Source organism: Miniopterus schreibersii (genome assembly GCF_964146895.1).
Source record: "Miniopterus schreibersii genome assembly, chromosome: 2".
NCBI classification, from domain to species: domain Eukaryota; kingdom Metazoa; phylum Chordata; class Mammalia; order Chiroptera; family Miniopteridae; genus Miniopterus; species Miniopterus schreibersii.
In genome coordinates this window covers 31,613,626-31,638,163 of record NC_138102.1, presented here as the reverse complement: position 1 = coordinate 31,638,163, position 24,538 = coordinate 31,613,626, and the positions used below count along the sequence as shown (strand labels likewise).

Sequence of the window (24,538 nt, the reverse complement as noted above, 5' to 3'; positions counted from 1 at the left end):
GGAGGTTCAGTGTCTTCATTCATGTGAGTGTTGACACATGTATTCAGATTTCTATTTTTAACTTTGTAAGCCATTTGTAGTTCAGAAATAACATAGCTTTGAGCAATTTTTGCTTGTTACCATTCAATGTTTTTCATACTGAAGGTCAGGAACTGTAGCCATGAGGTCAGTGAGAATCTCTGAAGGGGTTCAAAGAGGCTGTTGATAAAGAATTAAACATAGGTAATTAGTGCTGCCATTTCTTTGCAAAGAACCAGATGTCAAAATTATCCTTACCCTGTCAGTTCCTCTATTGATGTCAACATTTCTCATAGCTCCCCTCACTCATGATATGCTCGCTCTTCACCCAACTTTTCTAATAATGATTACCATCCTGAGATACAGGAAGGATGCAGATAAATGCCATCTTCCATTGAAACTAACTTCTGATATTAAAGATCAAATATTTCACGTTATGAAATAAGTTTAATAACAACTATTGAAATATTCAACAAATATTTATGTCCTACCTTTTGGGAGTATTGGAATTAGAACATGTGAATAGGTATTTCAAGCAATCTCTTCAAATAAAACTTGAGAACCTCCTCAGCTTTATAATTAGATTACTTTATTTGGGTTTCAAAAGTGACAAGGCTCTTATCAATTATGTTAGAATCATATTTTATTTCTCTTCCAATGCTCTAATTCTTAAGATGAAATGTATATATCTCAATACAAAATTGGTTTTGATAAACAGTTTTTTAACACTTTTATTTCTCAATAACATGAGTATAAATCTTCTTTGAAAAAAATTATCATTTTCATTACCTTGGAAAAAAACACTTCTATTTAAAAGAAAATGCATTAAGACAAAAACAAGACTATTTTAAAATTCAAATTAAATTAACATAAAAAAAAACCAGGAAGACTAACAGACTCATTAAAGAGACAGAGGCAGACATTTTCAACAGACATAGAACAGAATAAAAGTCATTTTTTCCAAATTGTAACTCATAAAATAAGAATAATCATCAAATGTTGTCAATTTACCTCAAAAAGCAAGATCACAACATCAAAGTGGGATAAATATGGCATAAACTTATACTACTATAAGTTCATTGATATGCCAAATAGACATTTGAGTAACAGACTTAGACCATTTAACACAGTGACAATAAAGTATATTTGTAATTTATATTCAGATCAAGGGAAATATATTAAACACTTAGATTTATAAGAAAAGGAATAGCACTAGTATTTAGTTCCACATAGGCTAGAGTAGGACAAGGAGAAATGAACACTTTTCTTTCAATATAAAGGTGCATTTTAATAGCTAGTTACATCTATTTGCCTAAACTAATATACAATATATAAATTACTGTCCAGTAAAAACAATCATCTTAGAGTCAGTACTTCAAAACAACTTCTATTTTATAGGCAACTAGTAATGAGTTGACTCTCTAGATGAAATACATAGTAAACACTATATTCATTCGATAATTAGATTAAAAATCATTTTTAAAAGATTGGGCCTTAAATTTACAACAGTTGATGTATTCTTGGTCAATGGTATTGGCAAACAATAATGAAATTTATTTCTTAAGAAAAACACTTAAGATTTATAATGAAAAGAGTTGGCTACATAATTGGAAAGAGAGAAACTAGTAATGGGAGATCTTTGGCAACAGGAGATGAATGCAGTCAAAATTACAGAATAAATGAAAAGATCAGCCATTGTGGAATAAATGAAAAGATAGCTATTAAACATGGACCTCAGAAGACCACAAACGTAGATAATATTAACTAGAACAAGAAACCTCATGAGTGAAAAGAAAATTGGTCTTTATATTTGAAAAGGGCAATCATGTTTCTTTTAAGAGATTGTGAGAGGGAGTTTAACTTAAAAAATTAGCTCTTAAAATACATACAAATTTTGTGTTGAAGTTCTATTGCTTTGATGAGAGCATGTAAAAATATTTTTAGAGTTACAGAACAGTTTTGAGAAGTCAATTACCAATTCTCTCTGAGGCCAATAGTAAAACAATACTAGACAGATTAGTCAGTTTATTTAGAATTTATTATATCCAGCTCTCTGCTCCTCCTGTTCATCAGACAGCCATGTCTTCCTGTGCAGAGTCAGCTGCAACTCTGACACACAATGGTGAAGGTCAGAGTGAAGGACTGGCTATATTGGGAGCCTGGTCAGTAGGGCTGCTTTAAACACTGGCAATGTGGATATTATGGCCATCAATGACCCCTTCATTGACCTCAACTACATGGCCTGCATATTCCAGTATAATTTTACTCATGGCAAGTTCAAAGGTACAGTCAAGTCTGGGAATGGGAAGCTTGTCATCAATGGAAAGTCAACCTCCGTCTTCCAGAAGCAAGATTCTGCCAACTTCAAATGGGGTGATACTGGTGCTGAATGTTTTGGAGTCCACTAGTGTCTTCATTACCTTGGAGAAAGCTGGGTATCACTTGAAGGGTGGAGCCAAGAGAGTCAACATCTCTCTGCTCCTTCTGTGGATGTCCCCATGTTTATGATTGGTGTGACAAGTATGACAACTCTCCCCAAAATTGTCAACAATGCTTCCTGCACCACCAACTGCTTGGCCCCACTTAGTAAGGTCATCCATGACAACTATGGCATTGTGGGGGAGCTCATGACCACAGTCCATGCCATCACTGAAACCCAGAAGACCATGGATGGCCCCTCTGGAAAGCTGTGGCATGGTGGCCAAAAGACTGCCCAGAACATCTCTGCTTCTACTGGTGCTGCCAAGGCTGCGAGCAAGGTCATCCCTGAGCTGAATGGGAAATTTACGGGCATAGCCTTCTGTGTCCCAAGCCCCAGGGTATTTGTTGTGAATCTGACCTGCTGCCTGGAGAAAGCTGCAAATACAATGACACCAAGAAGGTAATAAAGTAAGCATCACAGAGTCCCCTCAAGGGCATCTTGGGCTATACTGAGGACCAGGTTGTCTCCTGCGGTTTTAACAGTGACACCCACTTCTTCACCTTTAATACTGGGGCTGGCATTGCACTCAATGACAACTTTGTCAAGCTCATTTTCTGGTATGACAATGAATTTGGCTACAGTGATAGCCTGTTGGACTTTATGGTCCACATGGCTATCACTCCTTGGAAGGAGTAAGAGTCCCCTGAATCACCAGCCCTAGTGAGAAGAAGAGAGGCCCTCAGTTGCTGGGGAATCCTTGCCTCATATCAATCCCCCAACATAGGGAGAATCTCCTGACCTCCACATTTTCCATCCCCAAAGAAGAGGAGGGGTTTAGGGAGCCTTACCTTGTTATCCACCATCAACAAAATTCACTTTATCCAGCCAAACAAACAAACAAACAAACAAACAAGAATTTATTATATACAAGTTTCCATAAACCTTTAAAGGTTCCATTTATAGTTCAGCTCTCCTCTTTTCCACATACATTTCTTAATTCTCACAAGTTTGCCAGTGATCTCACATAAATTTGTAGATTTTTCTCCAAGCAAATATGCCACTTCCTTCTATGAGCTTTACTAAGGTTTTGGTTTTACTGTAAGTTGTTCTTTTCAATGATACTTCAGGATACCTACCTCTTAGTTTTTGACATGCTTTAAAAATTTTGCCCTGGTGGGTGTGGCTCAGTTGGTTGTGCTTTGTCCCTTGTACGGAAAGTTTGTGGTTTAGTTTCTGGTCAGAGCACAGGCCCGGGTTGCTGGCTCAATCCTTGGTAAGGGGTGTGAACAAAGCAGCCAATGATGTTTCTCTCTCTCTACCTCTTCCTTCCTCTCTCTCTGAAAAACAAAACAATAAATATATATATAAAAAATTCTGTCAGATCTTACTACTAAAAGCATTTATGTAAATTACCTCTAAGGAAGTTAATCCTCTAGAAATTTACTTTGTTAGTTATATTCAATATGCACAACAAACCAATGCTAATGCATGTGTATCTAACTTATAGTAATATATGTAAATATTAACATATTTACTAATTTAAATTATATATCCTCCTATCCTCTATATTTGTTTAAGAAAGTATATTTTATCAGCTGATAATTTTATGAAAATCACTCTTTTTATGCTAAATTTATGTTCTTGAATGGTGGAATATTGTATTCATTAGCTACTCAGAAATAATGTTAAGACTATTTTATTAATTTTAGCTATAAGAGCAAGAAATTCATATTTGTCTATTTATGTCATGCTCTTAGCTTCAGGTAAGTATATTTTAATTAATTTATTTTACTGATTATTTTTCTTCTGCCATTCTCAAGCACAATCATAGTCTCACTGAGAGATACATTTTTAGTGCATTTAATACATTTCCTTCCTACACAATGTTTAAATATTTATTTAGTTATATTCTTTATTTGTTAATAGATTTATATTCTTTTTATTTATATTATAAATGCACTCAAGTGTTTTGCTATATCACACATTATACTTTTTGCTGTTATAGGTCCATCCTTTATATTTGAGATCTACTTGGGGATATATATGTCAATATAATTATACTTCTTCTGTGACCACATAGTATTCCATTTTGTGCTTATACCACCTTTTATTTATATATACTTCTTACAAAATATAGATTGTAATTTTTTTCTTTTTTACCAGCTAAATATGGTAATAAATATTGTCCTTTATAAACCGTTTTGACATCTGGAAGATTATTCTCTAGGAAATTTACTAAGTGAGACTGCCTGGGCACAGAGTATACATAATCTTGTTAGGTACTGCAAGTTTGCTCTCAGAACGGTGCTCCAAATATTCTCAGCAGTAATACAAATTTTTTCATTATTTAATATTTTAATAGCACTTGATATCCTTTTTTTTTTTATCAATACTTAGGCTTCAACTGGTATCTCATGATTTTAATTGATATTTCCAAAATTACTGGTGCAGTTAGGTGTATTTTTACATATTATTAGCCAGCAAGTATTTTTTCCTGAAACCTTCTGTTTGACATACACATTTGCATCCATTAGAGTTTATATTTTAAATATTAAGAAATAGTCCTCTAGGCACAGGTTCCAAAATTCTTTCATATTTCCTTCTATTAGCATTTTAGTTTTTGTCTTGGATTTACATATTAATCCTTTTGAATTTTTTTTTGTGTGTGTGGTGTGAAGTGGGATCCAATATCTTTTATACTTAAGGGTGAGCAAATTTTTCCATATTGTTCATTGAATAACCTCTCCACTTACCTAATGATTGCTGAAATCACTTTTGTCATATATGAAATTATAATATATAAATGGAAGTTTGAGTGTTTTCTTCATCTATCATTTTGTCTGCACTCTTGCTAGTTCTTCAATATTTTAATTACTTTTTCTTTTTAAATGTTTATTTTGAACTAATTTTTTAAAAAAATGTATCTTTATTGATTTCAGAGAGAGGATAGGAGAGGGAGAGAGAGAGATAGAAACATCAATGATGAGAGAGTCATTGGTCGGCTGCCTCCTGTACACCCGACTGGGGATCAAGCCCGCAACCCGGGCAGGTGCCCTGACCAGGAATCGAACCTGTGATCTTCTGGATCCTAGGTTGATTCTCAAGCACTGAGCCACGTCTGGCTGGGCTGAACTAATTTTTGAGTTGAAGAAAGTCACAAAAATAGTAAAAAGATTTTCCTTACATCTCCCTCCCAACTTCTACAGTTATCACCTCACAAACAATAGTAAAATAATCAACAACAAGAAATGAATACTGGTACAATATAATTACCTAGACTACAAACCTTACTCAAATTTGCCTTGTTATGTCACCAATATCTTTTTTAATATGCAAGATTATGTCTCCTCTGACATTCTCTTTCAGAATTACTTCTCTTCATGCACATAGTACATCCTTTCATGTTAAGTTTAGAATGAGTTTGTTATAATTTCACCCCAGTTGAATTGATTGGAATTGTGATAATGTTATATAAACTTGGTAAAATTTGACATTTTTATGATGACTTATCTCATGCATGAAAATAGTGTGTTTATACCATTGTTATCACTTATTTTCCCTACAATAAATCTTATTGCTTTTGTCCATAAATATTCTATTTATTTGTTGTCAGATTTGTTTCTTTTTACTCTTACAATTATATTTTACATTTCTTTACGTTTTTACTTTTATCAAAATTATGTAAGAATATAGTTTAAAATTTTAACATATTTACAAGGTATCTTAATAGGCAACAGCTTCCCTTTCACTTCACTTCCAATGACTTTGACAAATTCTTTGATCTTCACTTCCAAATTTCTAAATAAAACACTTACATTTTAATATTTTTATTCTTATGTTTAGGCACAATTCATTTCCCAATATGAGTACTTAGCTCTCTTTTTTCCAGTTCCACATCACTCTTGCTTATGAAAATGTGCTATTTTGATAACTATTTACACTATTATGTCTTCTATTTAATTAAACTACTAGGATTACTTATCTTTTCTACTATGTATTTTGTTAGTTATCCAATTAATATTTTTATCATTTTGTTAATATTTTACATGTTTATTAATAATTCAGCCTAATTCTACTCTTAAGATGATTACTCATGCTAAGTAATAAATCTCTGTTATCTGCTAGAAGGAATGTCTACTGCCATTGGTTGACTTGTTCCCACTGGAATGGATTGCTTTCTTCACCTGGTACAGAGCTTTCATCCTGGCATCTGCCTTCAGTGCCATTTTGGGGATTGCAGCGTATGTCTCTGATTTTGCTATTCTCTTTTTTCTTGAAATGCTTCCTCATTAGAATGAAGCACATCTTTCAGTAGATTTATGAGGAAAGGAGATTATGAGGTAAGGATTTTGAATTTTTGTAGATCTGAAAATATCTTTATTTTACACACCTGATTGTTTGATTGGGTATAGAATTTTTTTTGGGGGGGGGGGCTGGAACTTATTTGGAACTTTCAAACATAGTTTCATCTTCTAGCTTTCAGAACTGCTGCTAAAAATATGAAGCCATTTTGATTTTTGAGTCTTTTATGTGAACTATTTTTCTATGGAAACTTGCTCTGGAGAAATGCCATTTGAGTAGGGGTCTGAAAATATGAAAGGTTGAGCTATTTCTTGAGATGATGTGAGAGGTGTCTGTCATTAGTGTGCCACGCTGCTGTATGTTACTCATTACCACAATCTTGGCAACCTAAACAACACAAATGTATTGTCTTACATATCTGAAAATGAGAAACCTTACACAAATCTCATAGTGCTAAAATCAAGGTGCTAAAAGGGCTGGATCCATCTAGAGGCTCCAGGGGAAAAATGTTTTCTTGCTTCTTCTTGTTTATGGTGCCTACCAGCAATCTTTGGTTTGTGGGCACATCACTCTAATCTCTGCTTCCTTAGGCACACTGAGACTAGAACAACAGGTCAGAGTTGACTTTGTGCACGGTTTTGAAACTTATTGGGGAATCCACAAAGAGTCAATAAATGATTTATTTAAATTCAACAATAAGAGAATCTCTCTCTCTCTCTCTTTCTCTCCCTCTGTCTCTGGAAAACAAAGATACTGGCTAGTTTAGGTCTCATTATTATTAGAAATGAAGGGCTTAAGGTTTTTAGGGAAAAAAGTATACTACTGATTTTAATAACAATGAAAGCTAGCATTTATTGTTTACTCTGTGAAAAGCTCTGTGGTGAACATTTTACAGGAATTCTTTCTTTTGGTTCTCACAACAATTTTATTATCATCCACACACACCAGATGATGGGTTATATAACTCGTCCAAGGTTACACTTAGATCTGAAGTCAAAGTCTGTATTCAGACTTAATTTCTTCTGGAGCCAGTTGGAAAGATCACCAAATATACCCGGGGGGGGGAAAAACAAACAAGAAAATGATTTCACCCCATAGCTCTTTCCATTTGCTACAGGGAGTGTCTCAGTAATAATATAAAAAGGAAAGGGTTGTTTTTAGCAGGCTCAATTCGAGAATACAAAGCAATTAATACAGAATAGTTTTTTTAGAAGAGTAAAACATAATTAAAATATACTAATTACAATTTTCATAATACCCTAGTTCTCCCTAAGCACGTTTAATTGACAAAAGTCAATTATTACTACTCAGAGTGATTTAATCTTCAAATATTGAGAATTTTTGCATGACCTAGGTCATAGTTTCCTAATTAGTGAAACTCCATATTTAAATTCCAGAGGCCATAATAGCTTCTGTACTTTATAGTCCTAAATGATTCTGCCAAAATACATTTTGGCTGTGAAATGCAGTTTTGTTTTATTTCCCTATGTGCAGGTAAGGAAAATACAAAAGCAATCCTCTTTATGATTATATGCTTCCCAATAGAAAAGACATTAGGTTTTAATTATAGTTCTTTCAACTATTCAAAGCAAGTTAATTAATTTGTGGAATTTAAAATGTTATAAATTCTGGAATAATATAAAGGCCTATAGCTTTTTTCATGACGAGAATGTTGATGGGGTGTCTGCTTTCTAAGTTCAATTTCTATTTTATGATAAATTTATTCTTATTTAGGGGTAGAGGAGTCTTTGCAATGCTGGTCAGATGAGTCATTCTGATCTTAGTTAGAGGCCACTTTACTCTTGGTATTTTTAATTTTCCACAGTATGAGGTTCTATATCCAAAAGGCTGGATGAAATCACTGCACAGACTCCTTCATGTAAGTTTACCAATGTGCTTTATAGTCTCTCTTTTTTATATGCATCTGAATAATGCAAAATACGCTCCCCTTCCTCCTTTACTCTGGTGTTACCTAAACCTGTGCCTTTATTTTTTATATTATTATTATCATTGTTACACACATTGTTTTTGAAAGACTCTATTTTTGCCCATGGCATCAACTGTCACTTATATATTGACATATGTTCTTAATCTACACCTTCTAAGATTTGGAGTAACAGACCCAACTTCTCAATGGTCCCTTAGCTGTCTTAAGCTCAACATGTTCAAAACTCAGCAAACCATTATTTCTGCTCCTCAGTCCAAACCTATGCATTTTCATATGTTCCCTTTCTCAGTAAATGACACCTTCATCTGCCTGAGTGTCTAAGCTTTCTATGATTTGCCTAGCTGCCGTCTTTCTCAAATTGACTGCTTTGTAGAATCACATAGGGAACTTTTAATAATACTATAGCTGAATTCCCTGAAAAGCATTCTGACGTAATGTTCTTGGGTAAGGCTAAGGCAGTTCATATTTTTTAAAACCTGACCAGGTAATTAATTTCAGTCAATTGTAAGAACCACAGTTCTATCTCATCCAACCTTCATTAGTTTACCAAATCTATAGGTCACTAGTTCATAACCTTGGCTAGACCCTGCAATTGTCTGTGGAACCTGGAAAGTATACTGATATCTGAATCCCAAATGTTATCCACCCAAGGCTAAGAACTACTCCCATTGACATGACCTCAGATATTTGATCTTGACACTTCTAATGCATGCTTGTTGTCTTGATTCAGGTACTCATACAAATATTGCAAACTATGTCCCTCCAATCCTACCTCTTCCCAGATACCAAAGAGATTTCCTTAAAACACAAGTCACGATGGTCCTCATTGTCATAAAATCTTTCAGGTTATCATTTGGCTTTTTCAGTATCCCAACAATGTGCCTCTTATGAACCAACTTGCCAACAAAAAAATTGATGTTCATGGATTTTGAATAATTTTCCTATGAGATAAAAGTAAAGAGTGGTAGACCTGGTATTTGAACACAGATGTAAATGACTCTACATTCCACCTCTTTCATACAGTTGATATTACTAATTAAGGACAATATCCCTATAAAGAAAATTTAAGTCTCTTGTTGTAAGAGCATTTTCTATAAAGTGGATGGCTGGTAATAATAAGAAAAAATAACAATAATAACAACAACAACACACTCCAAGTACCAAAGACTTAAATGAATGTTTCTGCATAATTTTGATAAATAATAAAATTATTAAGCATAAACTATTAACAAACATATTTTACCATCTGGAGTAATTATATTCAACAACATTCATAGTAGTTAGTTTTCATTAAGTGTTTCAACCAGCCTGATCTTGCAGACAGTTCTTAGTGATATTGAACTGAAACTGTTCGAAAAAAATCTCAATTAGATTGTTTTACACACAAAAAAAGCAAACAAAGAATTCAAACATCTGTTTCACCGTATGACGAGAATTTCAAACTCTTCTCTCTGAATTGCATAATGTTTGCAATCTCAAATGACTTCAGTATTGCTCTAGAGATTGTTATCATTATGCAGGAGACAAACTAATATAATGCTTCTGAATACAAAGCTTGAAAACATTCTCTGAGGAGACAAGGGATTATAAGAACATATAGTTTATTTCATAAAATTAAGATAAAAATAATCTCTTTGTATCTATCTAACCTATAATGCATCTATCTCTTTTAAATACATAATGATTTATTATATATTTTAAGTGTCACTATGAAACCTCACTGGGTATATTTCATCTAATTAAAACTAATAACAATAACAACCACAAAAGACAGATTGAGCTATATTGTGGCCACAGCAATGCTATAACATGCTTTCTTCCAGTTATCTCTTGGGCTGTGAGCACTCCAAATCCATGCACAGAACTTCTGAGATTCACAATCACTCTCCAGCTTCTCTTCTCTTGTGCCAATTAAATAGGTTGGTTGTTCTAACTTAATCACAGCTCTCTGGCCCCAATTCATTTATCCAAGAGTGTGCACCTGACACAAGCTAGGTGGGTGAAGGTTTTCCTCTTGTTTTTTTTTAAGTTGGATTTAAAAAGGAGCACTTATTTCCCTATGTGGTTGAAGCCCCACACTATGAGCCTTGGAATTACAATTGGCTCCTAAGTGAAGGAAATGAGTCTACTATGAGGAACTATGAGAAACTAAAGTGAGAGATGAAGAGAAAAATATGGCTGTTTTCTGATCTCTTTTTTTTGTTTTGCTTGACATAGAATCAATGCTTTTATTTTCTAGATTTTGGTTGTGCAACACTCTTTGGATTTAATGAGGCAGTATTCCCTATTTATTTATGCTGTTTTACCCATATCTATCTGAGAAATATATTTGTTCAATCACCCTGCTTAATTGGTTGCTTTGAAAGTTTTATATGATTTATCTCCATGGACTAAAATCAAGTTGTGCATAAAGTGCGTATGAATAGAAATAAGAGTCCAAATATTCCTGGAAATGTATTGTGGTGATATTAAAAATACATAAAAGCTATATAATAGCCCATCAAATCAAATGCCAGCTATAACCAGTAGGTTGTACCAGTACAAAGTAACAAAACATGGGTCCTGCTTCCAGAACAGAGTCTGTATGGACAGAGAATGCCCATTTGCAAAAGTTTTTTTGTTATTGTTGTTAAAGGACTTTTCTCTGAGCTGGTTTGTTTGTTTGTTTGTTTGTTTATTGGATGGATGGCTGTGGATGGATTTTTAGAGACAACAAATTCATACTTGCATACTTGAAGAATCAGGAGATATTGAAGATCAAACTTCTTAGTGGTAAATTATTATATTTTTCATTTCTCTGTGATGTTTTCACCTCATATGAAGTAATCAAATATACTATAATTAATAGACAGTACAACTATCCCAATATCAAACTATAAAGTACAATTCAGCCCACTTCAAATTTACTTTTGTAATTAAAACAAAATAAATAACATACTATCCTAAAATAATTCAGTTGAATACACTAACATTTTGTTATTTTTTTTTCACACATATCTAGGAAAGACTCCTTGTTTACAATAGGATATGTAGATCAGGAGCTTGTCAAAAATATGAAACTTTAAGAAGAAAAAGTAGAAAACAATCTGTTTATCTTTCTTAAACATATGTTACAATTCATGACAAAAATACTGTCCATATCTGTCACTAAAAAATAAAATAGGTTATTCTGGGTTTGATTTCATGTGAACTATAAGGCATTATCTCAGCTCAACACCTGACTCTCTCTTTAACCAAGATCAACAACACTGTTGCCAGCACCGTCGTTTCCAACAAGCACTGCAAAGGGCTTTGTTTCAAATGACACACGCTGTCAGTGCCCTCCCGATGTCCTCCAAATCTCTCTACTGTCTGTGTGTACACCCTTCACCTCCAGTTCATTTTCCTTGCAGTTCGGCTCTCAGACTCCTGGAACCCACTTTGCCTCAGCGCATGGAAAGGCCAGAACTGCTGGGGTTTTACATTCACCCCAGAGACACCTCCTTATCATTGTTGACAGCAGGAGGAGTGTAAGTTCTCCAGCTCCCTTGTGCTCACATGCAGACACTTCTCTGCAAAGCTGTTCTGCAGGACTGAGAGGGACCAACCCACTGTGATACTTTCCTTGATAAACTTTCTTGGCCTCTTTCATTTCCCACTCCTACGCCCCCTCTGCCTTATCAGTTGTTATTGGAACACTTCTGATTAAATCTTTCCATGACATCTTTTTCCCAGAGTGGGTTCCTGGGAAACCCAACTCAAAAGGGTTAGGAATCATAGATTGGATCCTATGGCTAGGTGTAAATTACCCCTTGAACTGAAACAAATCAAGTAATAAAATTAACATTAATTATGTTTTATTCAATTCATTAGCTCCAAATTATCATTTAAATCTTCTGATCTAGTAACATTGTATAGTCATATGTAGAACAGCTTGAAACTGCATAGTTTTTCTCTCTCTGCCATCAGGGTAAATAAAATCTTTGGATTATTACTTTGATTTTTTTTTTTTTTTTTACTTTTATACTTTAAAAAATCTAATTGATGTAAATACTAGCCTTGATTCTTTAGTCGACAAGAGCTTGTCAACTATGTAATATTTAGGAAAATAGATATGTAACTACCAATGCATATAATATGGAGAAAATTTCAATCTATCCAAATATATGTTCAAAAAGTAGTTCATGAACTATTAGTTTTTGCAATAAAAGTGAATCATTACTTTGGAAAGGGAAAAGTTATACATTTATAGTGGAAAAAACTGGCAAACACTACTTTAATCGTGTGCTCAATGTTAATCATGCCTTAAGTCATGTTGATATTATGCACACTCTTCTAAAATGTGATGAAAAAGACAGTTTGCCTTTGTGGTATTTTTTTAAAAATATATAACCCCAGTATAACCATAACTAAAATTACTGGTTTTCTCTGAGCAAAAATAAACAAATTAAAACACATTCTACAAACTACCTGACTAGTACCCTTCAGAACCACAAGCTCATCAAAAACAAGGAAAAACAAGAAACTGTCATAGACTTGAGAATCCTAAGGACACATGACAACTGCATGTCACATGGAATCCTACAATAGCAAATAGACATTAGTGGAAAGACTGAAAAAAATCTTAATAACTGAATAAATCAGTTAATAATATTGTACCAATGTTAATTAGTTTTGCAAATGTATCATAGCAATGTAAGAAGATATCATTGGGGAAAACTGAATAAAACATATCTTGAAATTTTGGGGACTACCTTTGCAACCTTCTGTAAAACCTAAAATTATTCCAAAATAAGTTATTTTTAAAAAATGAGTTGTTAATGCCACAGGTACCCTATAAAATGTCATTGTAGCCTGGCTGGTGTTGCCCAGTGGTTGAACATCAACCCGTGAACCAGGAAGTCATAGTTAGATTCCCAGTCAGGGCACATGCCTGGGTTGTGGGCTAGATCTCCAGTATGAGGCATATAGGACTCTACCAATCAATGACTTTCTCATCATTGATTTTTCTATCTCTCTCTCTCCCTCACTCTTACTCTTTCTGAAATCAATAAAAACATATTTAAGGAAAATGTCATTGCATGTTCTCCAGTTGATCTTAAGGAGAAAAAAAATACAGGTTTATTTCATTAGGAATATATGATAAAGAGTGAGAAGGAGCTATAGGGTAGAGTTATGATAAATCTTAAATGAATTAAACAGTACCTAGACTCTTGCAAGCTTGACTAAATAAATGATTATACGAGACACAGTATAAGGCAGTACTGGAAAGGAATTAAAATGGAGGGTTACAAATTCTGAGGAATTGCATATATTAATTTCTGAAGATTATGTATACTTTTATGCCATAAACAAAGTTAGAAATAAAATCCAGAGATAACCTAAAATTTACATTGAATTTCAACAGCACAGATATTTTAGTGTAAGTGTTTTCCAATTATTAGATTGTTGTTTATCTGTCATTTAAATTTAAAGGGTATCCTTTATTTTATCTGGAAGGCCTACGTAGAAAGAGGGCAGGCTGCTTCTCTCAATATGACCATAACTAAAAATAGTTCACATTCTAGCAGGAGAGACAGCTATGTCCATAGTAACTTGAAGCATGAAATAATGTGAAAGATTCCAAAGTAGGAATTTAAAATACTTCGAAGTTTTTCAGAGAGAACATTTAATGAGAACTGAGGAAATTAGAAAGGACTCAGTGGGAGAGGTGGTATTTACACTGGGTTTCTAAAGGAAAGCAAAAGGTATGAAAATTGAAAGATAGCTATTTCAAGACATATCAACAATGTAGAAAAATTATGTAAGTCCACATAGAAAATGTTCACTGACTGTATAGCAGGTTAAATTCTCTATTCTTGGTACTGGGAAATGGCTTCTAGGAAATGTGAAGTGAAAAGGAAAAAAAAGGCCCTATCCTGGTAGAGCTTAAATTTAAATAGGGAAACAGGGAAAAGGGACCACTCCCCCTCCCCCAACCAGAATTGATACCTAAGAAAAATGTGATATTCTACAGAATATAAAGAAGTTTAAAGAAGATTCAGAATGATGGGAGAGGGGTGCAATTTGATATAAAATGATATTTGGTAAGGTAGCATTTGAGAGACATTTGAAGGAAAAAGGAAGGAATCAGGCAGCTCTTTTAGGAGAAGAACTCCCCAGGCAGAGAGGAAAGCAAGTGAAGCACTTGGGAGCAGTAGCATGTGTTTGATAAAGAGAAAGAGGCCAGTAGGTCTGGAGTAAGATAAATGAGGGGGAAGTGGCTCCCAGAGAAAAAGAATAAAGAAACCCAATCATGTCAGTCCTTCTAGTCCTTGGGCAGAAGGACTTGGCTTTGTCTCTAGAGGGATTGGAAAAATCTGGAAGCTCTGTGAGCAGAGCAGTGACATGATGTGAAGTGGTTCGCCAGGGAACACTCAGCCTCACTGTGGAGTTTGAATCTAGAATGCCAAGGGTGAAGCTGAACAGCCAAGGAGGAAGCTGCTGTGAGGTTTCCACTGAGATCAGCCAAGGAGGAAGCTGTCATGTTTCCGATGAGAAGGGGGACAGACTGCAGCATTTATAGCAAAGGCGGGACATGCAAGATTTGCTCATAAATTGTAACTGAAAGGAGAAAATTCAGGGGTAACTTCAAATCATAAAGTCCTAAAATAGCAAGAGATTTTGGGGAAAAAAAATAATTAATACCATTAAGGGAATGAATGATAGGCTAGAGTGAGAATAATAAACCCATGTTGTTAATAATCAATGTCTTTTTAAAAAATATATTTTTATTGATTTCAGAGAGAGAAGAAGGGAGAAGGAGAGAGAGGGAGCTAGAAACAGCAATGATGAGAAAGTCATTGATCGGCTGTCTCCTGCACACCCCCTGCTGGGGACAGATCCCAAAACCCGGGCATGTGCTCTGAGGAGGAATGGAACCATGATCTCCTGGATCCTAGGGCGATGCTCAACTGCTGAGCCACACCGGCCGGGCTCACTGCCTTTTTAAAACTTTGGAATTAAGAAGATTGGGAATTGATTCTGAAGTGTGTAGGGAAGCACAAAAGGCTTTTGAACAGACAAATGTCGTGTTTATATATTACATAATATATAATACATTACAAGATCATATAATGTGTGATATGATATAAATTGCCTCATCTATTTTGTACTTAAATGGTGAAGTTTGCTTTAATCATGTTTCTTGCTTCATGACACAGTGATCTATGAAAACTCAATATGCATAGACACTCATTTTATTTATCCCTGAACACAATCCCCAGACCCAGGACACTCCTCCCACTGCAAAGCTCTCAGAAGAAATTGCCACACCATTTTTTTAAACTTGGAGATGTCAGCGTTGCAGCATTCTCCTTCTGCCTTTTCCTCTCCCTTCCTTTCTTTCTCTAGAATATTCTATCTTAGTAAATGTTTGGGGAAATGGGTGCTTTTATACAGGGTGGGGCAAAGTAGGTATACAGTTGTGAGTACCTGAAACAGAATTTATTCTTGCATTACCATTTATTAATTATTGTATTAATTTTCCATATGAACAACTGTAAACCTACTTTTGCCTCACCTTATACACTGGTTGTGAGAATATTAAAATGTATGATTTTTATAAAAGATAAACTGGCATGATTCACTAGAAATTCAAATACACGTAGCTTTTGAACAAGAAAGCTTCATATGTAAATTTATCTATAGAAATCAAGGCACATGAGTATGAGTACGTAAAAGAATGATTATTACTGTATTATATGTAATAATAAAAAAATTATGAAGATGCTAGAAACTGGAGAGTATTATTGATCTTAGCAAAGACTTAAACAAATGAGGAAAATATTTGTCTAGGTATTGAGAAGACAGAAATGGAGATGGAGAGAGAGGAAGAAAGGGAACAAAGAGACCTGAATAGTTATTCCTAATACAGTAATAAAAATGTCAGCTCCAAAGATAAGGTTATATGTTTTGTTAAAGGAAAAAAGATAAAAATATAAATACATATATATTTGCATGTGACATTTTTTTCTTAATAAAACTGTTTCTTTAATAAAACAGTAAGCTCAGTTATAAGCAAAAATGTAATTCAATTGGGATGCTACTTTAAATGTGGGTAACAGTAAAAGCAGATTGAGACTCTCAGAGGTAAGGGGGAAGCAGGGGCAGGAGGAGATTAACCAAATAATTTATATGAGTATATGCATAACCTAGGGACACAGAAAATAGTGCTGTGAAGGCCTGGGCAGGGTTGGGGAGGTGGAGTGTGGGATGGAAAGGGTCAATGAGGTAAAAAAAGGGAACATCTGTAATACTTTCAGCAATAAAAATAAATTACAACAAAGTAAAACATATATTCTAAGTAATCTGATAACGCAGAAAATAGAGATTTACTTAACAGTCATTAAATACATAAATTATTCATCAATAACACAGTAAGTTAAAAATATTTTGTCATGTTGAAAACACTAAATGTAATTTTTGAGTGTAAGTGTTCAATCTCTTTGTGCATAAGAAAAAAGAGAAAATGGCTGATACATTAAAAAATATCTTCCTCATAATCTTTGTAGCAAACATTTTAAAGCATTGTGTGGGACTAGTGATATGAGCTCTAGACAATCCATTAATGTAGTTAAAGCAAATGCAGAAAATTTTGCCAAAGGCAAAATACATTTTGCTAACAACAGTCATAGATCCACTAGGGCCATTCTAGTGAAACTTTATGGTATTATAAGAACTGTTTTTAATATAGTAACAAATAGTAAGCACTTACAAAATGTTGATTCTTAATTGGAATGAGTTTTGCCTGAAGACAGAATATAATTTATTTAATGTTACTTCACTTGTCACAATTAAATAAATACATAGTTTAAATATGTCATGATTAATAATTACTTAGAGTTCTTTATAAGGTACATGGTTTTTCAGGGTTTATTAAATATATATAACAACCATTCTTTTTTTGTTGTTCAGGAGAATATTTATAATGATGACTAATATTAAATAAATAAGTAAACAAATCTAGTGTTAAAACTACATTAGCTTTTAAAAGTCCAGATGCGTTTTCATTTGTTTTGTCTACATCATGAAGACCTACTTTGTCACATTACATAAAGCCAAAGAACAGTTTCTCTTTTTAACATCTTTTTCTTCATTTTCACTAATTTTTTCTCTTCCACATTCAATTTACTTTTCAGAGAAAAGATGATAAAAGAGGAGCTTTCTTGTTTTCAGTGCCCCGTAATGGTGCTGGTTAATACCCGTTAGTGTTGCAGATATCATTTTTTGTATATTTATTTGGGAAAATAATTTAAAGGAAGCAGTACTCTTGTCTCTCTAATATTTGATTTAAATATGTGGTATTCACAATTGTACATGTAAATATAGCAAACAAATTTGGACATAGAATAAAGAGGGATTATACATATTTTACATAAACAAACTTAAATGCAAAATATCTAAATTATTTTTAAAAACTGTACCATGCCAGGAAGAATAAATCTATGGGCCTTTTGTTCTCCAATAATGGACTCGTTAAGATACTTACTTGGGCTTTTTGGTAATTAATCAGCAATGATGATCTTTGTTCCAATAATGATTCAATTTCATATCATCTTCTACTGATCCATTTTGGCTATTGCATCCAGCCTAAAAAACTTAATAAGAAATTCAATCAGTAAGCAAAGGGTAGTTTTTTGTGTTATACTTAGTTTATACTATTCTTTAAATATATCCAGCTCCTACCAAATTAACTATTTGGTTTAGTGGACTATCAATAAAGAATGTGATAAAACTTATAAATAATGTTGATATGTTTTAAAATTGCTGTTAATGTATCTAATGTGTTCTGGAGGCACCTTTAATACTTATTCATGTAGCAGATAAACTGAAAGAATAAGGATAATTTATGATATTAATAAAAACGTAAGAATAGTCAAGTAAAAGAGAGGAAAATGAATCTTTCACAGATCAGAGTGCGGGGTTACACTGGCTATAGACATAGTCTTGGCTGAACAAAAATAAGCTTAGGTTTCAATAAATGTGTAAGTCCCTTGATTGCTGTATGATCATCTGAATATTTTAGGTGATTTCCCTAGAAAAAAAATAAAGGAAGTGAATCAGCCTAAAAATGAATACAATTGGGTTCTAAAGTTCATGAATGTAATCATCATTTGTTAAGATTTATTATTTTATGTAATAGTTTGAAATTTTAAATCAAAATAGGCTTAATGCATTTAGAATTCCAGAGTATTTTATGAACTAAACATTTTACTTTAGATTCTTTTCATTTCCTTGTTATTTTAGAATTGCCTGAATAGAAACATCTTTGTTTTGCACAGGCAATCTCAGAAAATTAAATCTGTCTTGAGATTAAATAGAGCAGTGTCATCACAACAATAGCCCAATCACTATTTTGCAAGGAGAAATTGTCATCTCAGGTTTTTTTTACATTGTGTATTAAAAGTTTGGATAGGTAGCATAATAATCTCTTATTAAATAACTTGATCATTAATTTACTATTTTTATTTAACAGGCCAAGTGCATACAGCCCATGTACTGAGAACACAGAAGTCTGTGGTTCTCAAGGAAGTCCCAATCACATGAGGGAGATAAATCATAATAGGTCATATTATAAACAACAGGATGGAATTAATAAGTAATATATATTTTTAAATTTCTTGACACTTTAAGGCATTCAATGACCCCGTATTTTGCCCTGTGATGTTAATCGATCAACTCAAAATATTTACAAGTTTATGATTTCCTCAGGGCAATTTATAAATAGTAGTTCTTTCATATATTTGATTTATAAATGAAGAAATAAAGACATACTTACTACATAAAGACATAGCTATGTAAAATAAACATTTATAAATATGCATGTGTATAAAGATATATAAATATATATAGCTTGCTCATATATATGAGTATGTTGCTCATATGTATTTACTCACTTGTCCCAGGTAGCACAGTTCCAGAATGACAGCCACAGGACCCAAACTAAAATCTTCCAAACTCTAAAATCACACTTTCATGTTTTAGGAAACATAAAAATTACCTAACCTTCTGCATTTTGAATGGTTTATCCTGGTCAATTGTATTAATTTCACTAAACTAAATGAAAAGTAAATGTATTGTTTTTATTCCTTTAACCCTTAGTTTCTGTTTGAATTCTAGTATTTTTCTTGTAATTCCTTACACTGTGACACTGAGAAATGATTATTATTTTGGAATCCATGCCTCTATCATGCTGGCAGATATGACTGAGAGGAGACACATACTTTTTTAGTGAGTCATTTTAAGAAACTACTGTTTTTATTTCTACAGATGCAAAACATAATGAAGTGAATGAAGAAGTGTTCAGATCTTCACTAACATTTCGTAGCTGTGATAGGTGCATATGATGTGTGTCAGGAAACTGATATTTTCAAAATCTTCCGGCAATGGATTTTAGTTCTTTGCCATTATGAATTTAAGGCATCTCATGTATAGAAAACTTGATGTTAAATGTAGAGCATCAGAAAGAATATGGAGATCTTTTCTTAACTTTCAGACAAGGGGTTTGTGTGTGTTTATAAATGCAGTCAGGTGTCTGATGAGTACTTTTAACAAGCAAGGGAACCAGAAAGATGGATAAATAGATGTTTATTTTTTTTTTTGTAACAAAATTGCCTACATTTTTTATTAAAAAGATAAAAAAACATGTTTCAAAAGACACAAGAAATATGTCTAATGAAACACATTGCATAACTTTTCTTGTTTTGCAGAAATATGTACTTAAACATATAAATCCCATGGGAACATTTCCATTTTCTACTTTCTTAGTGCAATGGAAAAATAAAAGGATTTTGATAGTTAGATTAGTGATTTTCAGCACGGGTGTGCCACAAGAATTTTTACCTGACTATTTAGTCAGGGACCCTGACCTCTTTTCCCTCAGAATGTCAAATAAAAAAATGACAACAACCAACACAGCAATAACAGCCTGTTGTGAATGAATAAAAAATATACCTATTTTTTTGTTTTTGGATAGACAAAAAATATAATGTATTTTTTGGTATGCCACTGAATCTTAGTAATTACTTTATGTATTCCATGAGTTGAAAAAGGTTGAAAATTGCTGAGTTAGGTGGTTTCATTTTTACATGTCTCTGAACTTAGCAAGCCCCACCTTTCAATATCTAAGCATCATGGTGATTGAGCTGGCTGCTGGTATGAAGGTGACCTAAGTTCTGGAGCAGTTTCAAGGCTCTGCTTCATGGGCAACTGGAGACCATGAAAAGTGCTGTGTTAAAGTAATTGATATTCAAAGGATTTGGTATATTTATGGTTTTTAAAGAATATTACTTGCTGCTGGACTATGGGAGAATTCAGTTTGAGAGAGCAGAATCTTGTCATCAGGAAGTACAGGCATCCTTGATCTAAATGAGATCCAAAGCAGCCCAGATCCCTGAAGCCAATGCGTATGCTCCTCTCATGCTTTTTTTGGTATTATATATTTTATGTTTCAATGCTCTCTGCAAACATCACATGCAAGCTGCATGCATTGATTTTGATTTTCTGTGCTGATTGTATCTCCTCTTGGTAGTAAGTCAGATGCTCAGGGAGAAATTTGTTTTTCATATGAGGCTATGTCTTATTGAAGTGACTAAGACTATCATGCCACATTCAGAACAAATCAGTAGTAAGTAGAGGTTTTAAAAGTGAAGCATGGAAAGGATCAGACTGTGCTCCTTTCTTATCTTACATTTCTGCTCTATCCCTCTCTGTGCCTGGAGTGAAGTCCTGCTCATGATTAAGGTTAAATAAATATATTTTGAACTGAATGAATAGATATTCAGTGGATTCATATAGAATGAAGGAATAAATAAATACTTGAACAAGTCTTTTCTTCTGTGTGAATCCAATCCTGGAAATGACTATTTTGCAGCATAAGAGCCAAAAGGAGACAGAAATGAGGAACATTTTGTAGAAAATATTTTATCAGAGCTAGAATGGCTTCATAGATAAGAGGTATGGGATAGAACAGTGTCTCTTTCTGTCATTCAGTTTTATATTTCTTTCAATATAGGTCTTATTGACAAAGAGTTATTAATATATCCATTGTTATGTTAACAAATACAACTGTTAAATATCAGTCTTGAGAAAAGTTCTAATAAATATATTCTTACTAATTACTTATAAAAATATTTAATACTTTATCAAAAAAAGTATTACTGTATTACATATAAGAAAATTAAACATATAAATGTAATATTTTAAATGACCTTCAGAAATTAAAAATTTGTGCCTGAAGAATTAATTGAAGACATTATTGGAAAAGATTGGAAAAAAACTGAAATATGTTACATGTGAGAATAAAAAAATTCTCAATCAGAATTTAATAGGGAAATAAGCACCTTATGTCATAAGATTTCATGAGTCACAGAAATATTGCATCTATGAAAATTTTTAAAAAGCACATTATAGAAATAAAAAAATAGGGTGTGAAAGTACTTAGGGGTGTTCATCATTTTCTGCCTAGGTAGCAAATGATCTGCTCTTATTAGAGAATGGTTGCCATGGGCATTGAGGGTGATGAAAGAAGTGCCCATGCCTCACTCCCCAGTTCTAATCCTTGACACTGTTGGCTTGGTTTTACTTAAATTTTCTAAGTCTCAGTTTTCCCTTGTATATTAGTACCAAAAATATATGGTTATATTAAAAAATATATTATTTATTTTTAATTTTAAATGTTTGGCATTGTGACTATTTTCAACAAATTTTAATGTCTATATTTTCATATTTTAAAAGCATATGACAAGTGATATCTCATTGTTGTTTTAATTTGCATCTCTTGATGATTAGTGACTTTGAACATTTTTATATGTCTCTTGGCCATCTGTTTGTCCATTTTGGAGAATTGTCTATTTAGATCCTTTGCCCATTTTTTAATTGGATTTTTTGTCTTCTTTATGTTAAATTGTAGAAGGATTTCTTACCCTTTGGGATAGCATGGATGGAACTGGAGAGTATTATGATAAGTGAAATAAGCCAGTCAGAGAAAGACAAGTATCACATGATTTCACTCATATGTGGAATCTAATGAACAAAATAAACCAATGAAAAACATAGATACAGAGCCATAGAACCATGGAACAGACTGACAAATTTCAGAGGGAAGGCAGGTGTTGGGGAGTGGGAGGGGAGAGATTAATAAAAAAACTTATATGTATAACCCATGGACACAGACAATAGCGTGGAGAAGGCTTGAGGGAGAGGGCAGGGGTCGTAGATGCCAGTTGGAGGGCCTCAATGGAAGGAAAAAGGAGACATCTGTAATACTTTCAACAATAAAGATAAATTTTTAAAAAGCATATGGGAAGACACTGATTATGGAAACAAATGGTTTTTGAGAAAACAGCATATCTAATCAAACTTATGAAAATTGAACTTTGAATTTATATTAGAGGAAATACAAATATTTAACTCTGGAACCAATAATAAAAAATAAAGTGATTATTTTTTCAAGAGAAATATATTATTAAGATATTGGGTTTTTCTCTATATCTACACTTGAATAAACAATAAACAATCTTAAATATTAATCAAAGCAAATTGTAGTTCAACAAACAAAGAATTTTTATTGACAGGTTGGTAGACACTATATAAACTTCATACTACATTTTTAGAATATTTATAATTATGGAAATTAAATATTCATATTTCTAAATATAATATAACAATAGTAATAATAATATCTAACATTTATATAAGACTGTATGCCCATGAATTTTTTTCTAAGCCCGTTACTTATATTATCTGTAAGAGAAGAGATTGATTTAAGTGTTTTCTCATATGTTCATAACTCAGTTTTTAGATTGTAATTCTCTATGTTCTTTAGACTTCATACAGTTTCAAGGGAAACTCAAGAGAATTAAATATGGGTTACAGGAAATGCACAAATATGCTTTAAGGTATGCATGAATAACAAGACAAGGAAATGCAAGATGCAGAGAAAATTAATGGTCTAAAATAGCTAACATTGCTGTGGATTATATCACCTTGAGAGCCCAAATAATTTCTTTCAAGACAAGCCTTGTGGCAATTTGTATGGCTTCCTTCAAGGCTAATTGTTTTAAAATAAAACAGGACAGTTCAGAGTTACAGTAATAGCATACTGTTTAATTCTAGCTTGAACTTTTCTTAATGGTCATATTCTCTTTATTAATGGGGTAATTAATAGACAGTTTGAAACAAAATCACATTCTATGAATTTTCCCCCCAAACTCTATATTCTAGGAATGTTCATGTCTAAATACCATTATTAAAGACATTTAAAATGTATAAAATAGCATTGTTTAGAGAACTAATTGACCTTATAACTATGGTGGCAGGCACTCTGGCTTCAAGCTGTTTATCTCCTTGTGAAAGAACATTTAAGAATATAAGATTCCTAAAACACTGAAAACCTTTATGATTGAAAGTGAAGTGAGTCTTTAAGTTCTCTGTGGCACTTCTATTGTTGTTGTTGTTGACCAGAATGACAAATATCAGATGAGTTACTCCATTTCTAGAAACACAATATTTTTAATAAAATTATTATGACATATGTAATGGAGTAAGAAAAATATGAGGGGGTAATGAAAAAAGAGCTGCTATTAATATTAAAGGGCATCAAGGAATCATTGCCATTGTATTTTGGGGTATTATATTGATCAATAATTTCTTTAAAATGTATCTTTATTGATTTCAGAGAAAGGAAGGGAGAGAGAGAGAGAGAGAGAAACATCAATGATGAGAGAGTTATTGATCTGCTGCCTCCTGCACACCCCAGACTGGGGATGGAGCCCGCAACCCGGTCATGAGCTCTGAGCGGTAATCAAACCTTGATCTCCTGGATCCTG

At 33.2% G+C, this 24,538-nt stretch overlaps 1 pseudogene across 1 annotated transcript; it reads left to right on the top strand.

The window, feature by feature from the left end:
* Positions 1-2,137: 2,137 nt before the first annotated feature.
* Positions 2,138-3,136, top strand: LOC308552404 (glyceraldehyde-3-phosphate dehydrogenase pseudogene; annotated as a pseudogene). Its single transcript has one exon. The product of its transcript is annotated as a glyceraldehyde-3-phosphate dehydrogenase pseudogene (transcript).
* The last annotated feature ends 21,402 nt before the right edge of the window (positions 3,137-24,538 follow it).